Raw genomic sequence first — 8335 nt, forward strand, 5'->3', positions numbered from 1 at the left:
ATGGGTATGTGCACATGGAGTTTGCCATCACCTTTTTGGGTTCTTGCTCGCCCCTTTCAGGGTTGCCCCTTGTGTTCTTGAAATACGAGTAGGATGCTCGCTCCTAGTGAGGATGGATTCTCTCACTGTATATAATTTGCCTACGGCCTCACTTTATTTTTTCTCGTACACATACAAAAAAAAAAACGTAATCAGCGTGATGTTCTTCCATTTTTGGTCCATCTTCACTATCCGAGTGGTTTTCACAAACCTATCGACTTGCATTGCCAATTTTCATACAACTCTCAGATCAAAAATGGACATGTCTCTGCGATTTTTTTTTTTGTTTGTTTGTTTTTTTTTGTGGACGTCTCCATCGTACATTTGTTAAATGGCCCCATAGACTATCACAGGTACGAGTGGTATCCGTGAAAAATGCAGATGGCAGTCGTACATGGAAATTGGATGTCTGAATGAGCTCTAAGGATAATAAAAACCAGGGCTGTGGAGACAGTAAGCCAAACCTCCGCCTCAATTTCCATGACCTTGACTCGCCAAAATGGGCTCCGACTCCACAGCCCTGATAAAAACACTATTTAATTCTGAGTTTAGGCAGCAAAAACCTAGTTCAGTGGTGGCCATAGCCCTTAAGAAGCTTCAGGGCAGTGATTACTGGGGCACTGTGGTTTCTCTACTGGTTCAGAGCGAAGATTGCAGAATATATACAAGTAGCCGCTCAGAGGACAGAGGCCTGGATTGTGAATCCATGTCCATGTAGGGCCAAGATGTCGACAGGTTTCTTCTCCATGTTTACATCTATCTAGCAAGGAGGAGATCTTCTAACCGCCAGCACGTCTGCTGTTACTGGGCTTATGACCGCTCTTTCCTGGAGAATGTCGTAGGCATCCGTTTATATACCATGTTGACTGGATTTGTCAAAGATTGGAAAAACATGGCTGCTTGCTTCATAAAGGAGCAGAACATCAATCCAGGAATTGTACTGGAAGTTACAATATGATTCCATTTAAGTGACTGGGACTGAGCTGCAACACCGCACACGACCGGTGATTGAGTGAAGCCATGTGAGGGGAAGAAAGCGGCCATGTTTATGGCATACCGGACAACCTTTAGGCCACGTTCAGTATTTTACCTCCGTATTTGTAAGCCAAAATCAGGAGAGGAACAATCTAAGGAAAAGAATAGAAACACGTCACCACTTCTGTATTTATCACCCACTCCTGGTTTTGGCTTACAAATACTGAGGTAAAATACTGAACATGTGAAGGCTAAGCTCCTACAATAAGTATTTGCTTCATTTTTTTATGCTGCATATTTTTGATGTGTTTTTTTTTATGCAGGGTAAACTGACAATTAGGAAATTCACAACATTTAGGTTACTCTTATAAATATATTTTATTTGCAGATTTCCCCCATAGATGTGAATGAGATGAGAAAAATCCCCAGATAAAAAAATGATCCGAGTGTCATTTTGGTGTGATCCAATTCTGAGAGCGTACAGGTGTGTAGAAGATGGAGGACTTACCGTAATTTCTCCATGTTCTCCATTGTCTTAGTGTTCATACTTCAGACTGCACTCAGACGACATCCAAGTGCAGTTCGATGATTCACATGCACCTATAGACTTGGACTTGGATGGGTGCATCTGATTCGACTCAATCACCACGTGCACAATTGTCTTAGGGGCGATGAACTGACAGGGTCGGGCCCATATGCAGGATGTGTGTCTGCTACCTCCCCCCCATCAGGCCTGATATGCATATATACATGAGTCACATGCTAATAAAATACAAGTGTATTTGCACACGTGCATGGTACAAACATGCACACAAGAATATAGAAGATATTATAGAATTGATGATCATTCTGTTCCCATTTTGTGTCAGACTCATTAGAATTGATGATCGTTCTATTCTCATTTTGTGCCGGGCCAAAAAAAATGAGCGCCTGTCTACTTCTGTAAAGCCTCACACTTAATTATCAAGTGATCAAAGCACAATAAAAAAAAGTGGTGCAAAAAAAGAAGTCATAAAGATGGAATAATGAGTCCCAATATATTATAATATATATTTAGTCTCTTTTTTTTAAGCGGAGCTGATTCTATATATCGACCGAAAGTTCACAAAGAACTCCACAATATATAGAATAAAAAAGCAAATTTTGTCCGGCTCAACAACTATGTCTGAATGGTGTTATAAAAAACTCACTGACAACCGGCTTTTATATTAAAGGGAACCTGTCACCTGAAAAAATGCTATTAACATGCAGATATGGGGATAATAATCTTCAGGTTAATAGTGTTGTCCCACGGTACCTGGAGGTAATTTATGTTATCCACCCAGCAGCATTCAGCATTTGGGTTCTAGTCTTAGGGGCGGCACCGACGCACGTTCTGTCACCGCTCTGTATAGGGATCGCCGGCTGTAACGTGCCTCCTGTACTGACTGAAAGCAGGCTTAGCATTAGGGCCGGCTGTCAGTCAGTCCAGGAGGCACGTTACAGCCACCGCTCTCTGTAACAGAGCGGTGACTGAATGCACGCCGATGCCACCCCCAAGACTGGAACCCAATTGCTGTCAGGGGGAATAGTGTTCATTTCCTCCCGGCATTCATTAACCCAGGAAATCCCTTTAATTTCCGTTTTATCTGTAAACGACAGCCTATACTGTGTACAATTCCCCACATTCAGTACTGCGGAATATATTTTGGACCATTGGATATAGGGCGAGAGCTACTATTGTGATTCTGTAGATAATTCGGCTTCAGCTGGTTTTGTGAACAGTGATGTGCGGTGATTTGCAGCTTGAGTAAATAGGTCAGGACAGTCAGCAGGGGATACAGATGCCACGGGGAGGTGGAGGCCGGATCTGTAGCCCATAGAGGTTCCTATCTATATCACATTTTCAAGTTTCTCGCATGTTGAGGCGGTATGTATGATGATATCGCATAAAGTGCAAAAAAAAAAATCAGGATCCACCGAGACGGGATATTATTTATCATTTATTTGTATTGCTTATTTCTACAGACATTGTCATTTTTCACATCTGCCTTAGGCTGCTTTCACACATCAGGTTTTTGGTTTCAGGCACAATCCGGCAGTTTCAGGCACAATCTGGATCAGTTTTTTTCTTACGCCTGATCCGTTTTTTTCCCCATAGAGTTGTATTACTGCCGGATTGTGCCTGAAGGACATCCGTTTCATCCGTTTTGTGCCGGATCCGTCCCTTCAGGCTTTTTTGCCGGACACAAAAAACGTCTCCTGCAACGTTTTTTGTGTCCGGTGAAAAAGCCTGAAGGGACGTTTCCGGCAATAAATGCATGGAACTGATGTGTGAAAGAACATTTCCGGCGACCGAATCCGTTTTTAACACACTGAGCATGCCCAGAAGCTTTGTTTTTGATTCTGGCATGGATAAATATCTCCCTCTACTCTCCTCTCCTCAAAAACCATGCGCAGTACATAGAGCCGGATCCCGGTAAAAAAAAACAGATCCGGTACATCAGTTTGCATCCGTTTTTTCACTATGTACACCGGATCTGTTTTTTAGCAAATTTGCCGGATTGTGCCTGAAACCAAAAACCTGATGTGTGAAAGTAACATAGTAACATAGTTAGTAAGGCCGAAAAAAGACATTTGTCCATCCAGTTCAGCCTATATTCCATCATAATAAATCCCCAGATCTACGTCCTTCTACAGAACCTAATAATTGTATGATACAATATTGTTCTGCTCCAGGAAGACATCCAGGCCTCTCTTGAACCCCTCGACTGAGTTCGCCATCACCACCTCCTCAGGCAAGCAATTCCAGATTCTCACTGCCCTAACAGTAAAGAATCCTCTTCTATGTTGGTGGAAAAACCTTCTCTCCTCCAGACGCAAAGAATGCCCTCTTGTGCCCGTCACCTTCCTTGGTATAAACAGATCCTCAGCGAGATATTTGTATTGTCCCCTTATATACTTATACATGGTTATTAGATCGCCCCTCAGTCGTCTTTTTTCTAGACTAAATAATCCTAATTTCGCTAATCTATCTGGGTATTGTAGTTCTCCCATCCCCTTTATTAATTTTGTTGCCCTCCTTTGTACTCTCTCTAGTTCCATTATATCCTTCCTGGGCACCGGTGCCCAAAACTGGACACAGTACTCCATGTGCGGTCTAACTAGGGATTTGTACAGAGGCAGTATAATGCTCTCATCATGTGTATCCAGACCTCTTTTAATGCACCCCATGATCCTGTTTGCCTTGGCAGCTGCTGCCTGGCACTGGCTGCTCCAGGTAAGTTTATCATTAACTAGGATCCCCAAGTCCTTCTCCCTGTCAGATTTACCCAGTGGTTTCCCGTTCAGTGTGTAATGGTGATATTGATTCCTTCTTCCCATGTGTATAACCTTATATTTATCATTGTTAAACCTCATCTGCCACCTTTCAGCCCAAGTTTCCAACTTATCCAGATCCATCTGTAGCAGAATACTATCTTCTCTTGTATTAACTGCTTTACATAGTTTTGTATCATCTGCAAATATCGATATTTTACTGTGTAAACCTTCTACCAGATCATTAATGAATATGTTGAAGAGAACAGGTCCCAATACTGACCCCTGCGGTACCCCACTGGTCACAGCGACCCAGTTAGAGACTATACCATTTATAACCACCCTCTGCTTTCTATCACTAAGCCAGTTACTAACCCATTTACACACATTTTCCCCCAGACCAAGCATTCTCATTTTGTGTACCAACCTCTTGTGTGGCACGGTATCAAACGCTTTGGAAAAATCGAGATATACCACGTCCAATGACTCACCGTGGTCCAGCCTATAGCTTACCTCTTCATAAAAACTGATTAGATTGGTTTGACAGGAGCGATTTCTCATAAACCCATGCTGATATGGAGTTAAACAGTTATTCTCATTGAGATAATCCAGAATAACATCCCTCAGAAACCCTTCAAATATTTTACCAACAATAGAGGTTAGACTTACTGGCCTATAATTTCCAGGTTCACTTTTAGAGCCCTTTTTGAATATTGGCACCACATTTGCTATGCGCCAGTCCTGCGGAACAGACCCTGTCGCTATAGAGTCCGTAAAAATAAGAAATAATGGTTTATCTATTACATTACTTAGTTCTCTTAGTACTCGTGGGTGTATGCCATCCGGACCCGGAGATTTATCTATTTTAATCTTATTTAGCCGGTTTCGCACCTCTTCTTGGGTTAGATTGGCGATATAGGGTTTTCATTGTTTCTTGGGATTTCACCTAGCATTTCATTTTCCACCGTGAATACCGTGGAGAAGAAGGTGTTTAATATGTTCGCTTTTTCCTCGTCATCTACAACCATTCTTTCCTCACTATTTTTTAAGGGGCCTACATTTTCAGTTTTTATTCTTTTACTATTGATATAGTTGAAGAACAGTTTGGGATTAGTTTTACTCTCCTTAGCAATGTGCTTCTCTGTTTCCTTTTTGGCAGCTTTAATTAGTTTTTTAGATAAAGTATTTTTCTCCCTATAGTTTTTTAGAGCTTCAATGGTGCCATCCTGCTTTAGTAGTGCAAATGCTTTCTTTTTACTGTTAATTGCCTGTCTTACTTCTTTGTTTAGCCACATTGGGTTTTTCCTATTTCTAGTCCTTTTATTCCCACAAGGTATAAACCGCTTACACTGCCTATTTAGGATGTTCTTAAACATTTTCCATTTATTATCTGTATTCTTATTTCTGAGGATATTGTCCCAGTCTACCAGATTAAGGTAGCCTTACTGGGACTCGCAATCCAATTTTCCTATCACTCTCGCACACTTCGGGGCTAATTCCACAGGAAACAAGGAACCTCCCAGCAGGTTTTGAAAAAAAAATCAAATAAATAAGAACATGCAAACTCAACGCAGAAGGAGTCCTTGGTCGGATAAGAAGCCAGGGCCCAACGCTACAAGGCAATAGTGTGGCCACCATGCAGATCTCGAATTCTCCATGTTTCTCCTAAAATCCAGAGACATTAAAAGCAGTTAGTAGAAAATGTTGGCCAAGTTCTTTTACTAGTTTACATTACAAAATTTCATGAAAATAATTCCTTTGCCAAAGGCTCCATTACAGTATATATTTAGAGTTGCTCTATGTGAAACCCCTCACTATAAGGGCTTCATCAGATGCATCTATACACGGAGAGCACTCCTACCTATAATAGTGAATGGGGCCATGCGAATGTCCATGATTATCTGAGCGTCAGATCAAAATCTGCAGTACAAGAAAAAAAAAAAAAAACACTGATGTGTGAATGGGCCCTAAGGCCTCATTCAGACATCAGTTCTGCTCATGTACAAGAAAAACAGACCGATTTATTTTGATCAGAGTTTGGTCTGAATGTCGCCAGTTTTTCTCGCACGTGGAGAAAAAAAAGCAAAACTTTCTCCGTCTCCTCCTTTCTGACCGTCTGTGAAAATCAGACCACACTTGGATATCCATCCAGTGCGGTCCAATTTTTCCATGACCCCATAGACCATTGGTGGTTTTGATCGGACCCTCAGATCAAAAATCAAACATGTTTCCTCGATTTTCCGTGGACAGCGCAGTCCGCGAAAATTCATGGACATGTGAAAGTCCCCATAGACTATCACAGGTAAGAAGTGTGCTATCCATGAATATCACAGCGCTTGTACACGAAAAAATTACTTACTAAATGAGGCCTAAGGCTAAGTTCACACGAGTTTATTAAAAAAATCTTCTGATTTTCATGAAGGGAAAATGGACAATTTTTTCACCTGTTATGTCACTCTTATGACATCCGCTTTTATACATCAGCAGTTAATAAAATTTATAAAACCAAATAAAGTTTCCTTTGCTAATAATGGGAATGTATCTGTAGAAATCAGATTCAATATGGATGTTCTGTATGGGACCCATTTTTTTTGCGCACTCTTAGGCCGGCTTCACACTTGCGAGTTTTACGGACGTAAGAGCGCAGAAACTACGTCCGTAAAACTCGCAAAACATACGGCACAATTATTCTCTATGCCCCTGCTCCTATCTGCCGTATTAAACTGATCAGTATTATACGGCTTTCTACGGCCGTAGAAAATCGCAGCATGCTGCGTTTGTCACCGTATTGCGCAAAAAAAAGTCAATGAAAGTCTATGGAAGCCCCAAAAATACGGATCACACACGGACCAGCAGTGTGACTTGCGAGAAATACGCAGCGGTGCTAGAGAGAAAAGCCGGCAATTCAGTGCGGTGTACAATAAAATCACACTGACAGCTTACAATAGAATAGGTAGAATAAATGTGTACACATAGAATAGGTATATATATATATATATGTCAGTGAGACACATATATGTATATATATCAATATTTCTTCCAGCGCGAGATAGCTTTAAAGCCGGTAATTCAATTGCCGGCTTTTGCTTTCTCCTTCCTAAACCCGACATGATATGAGACCTGGTTTACATACAGTAAACCATCTCATATCCCCCTTTTTTTTTGCATATTCCACACTACTAATGTTAGTAGTGTGTCTATGCAAAATTTGGCCGTCCTATCTACTAAATTAAGGGGTTAAATGGCGGAAAAAATTGGCGTGGGCTCCCGCACAATTTTCTCCGCCAGAGTAGTAAAGCCAGTGACTGAGGGCAGATATTAATAGCCTGGAGAGGGTCCACGCTTATTGCCCCCCCCTGGCTAAAAACACCTGCCCCCAGCCACCCCAGAAAAGGCACATCTGGAAGATGCGCCTATTCTGGCAATTGGCCACTCTCTTCCCATTCCCGTGTAGCGGTGGGATATGGGGTAATGAAGGATTAATGCCACCTTGCTATTATAAGGTGACATTAAGCCAAATTAGTAATGGAGAGGCGTCAATTATGACACCTATCCATTATTAATCCAATATTAGTAAAGGGTTAAAAAAACAAACACATTATTAAAAATTATTTTAATGAAATAAAAACAAAGGTTGTTGTAATATTTTATTGAACGCCCAATCCAATCACTGAAGACCCTCGTTCTGTAACAAAAAAACCATAGTAAACCATCAATATCCTTACCTTCCGCAGATCTGTAAAGTCCAACGATGTAAATCCATCTGAAGGGGTTAAAATATTTTGCAGCCACGAGCTTTGCTAATGCAACGTTGCTCATGTCTGCAAAACCCCGGAGAATGTAGGTAAAGTAGGTCAATGACCTATATTTTCCTGCATTTGCGGTGAGGCGCCCTCTGCTGGCTGTTCCTAGATCGTGGGAACTTTCCTAGAAAGCTCCCTGGCTCGAGTTCATATGAGGACAACCAGCAGAGGGCACCCTCTTATGATCTCGAGCCTGGGAGCTTTCTAGTAAAGTTCCCAAG

Source organism: Ranitomeya imitator, chromosome 4 (genome assembly GCF_032444005.1).
Source record: "Ranitomeya imitator isolate aRanImi1 chromosome 4, aRanImi1.pri, whole genome shotgun sequence".
In the NCBI taxonomy this organism is placed as follows: Eukaryota; Metazoa; Chordata; class Amphibia; order Anura; family Dendrobatidae; genus Ranitomeya; species Ranitomeya imitator.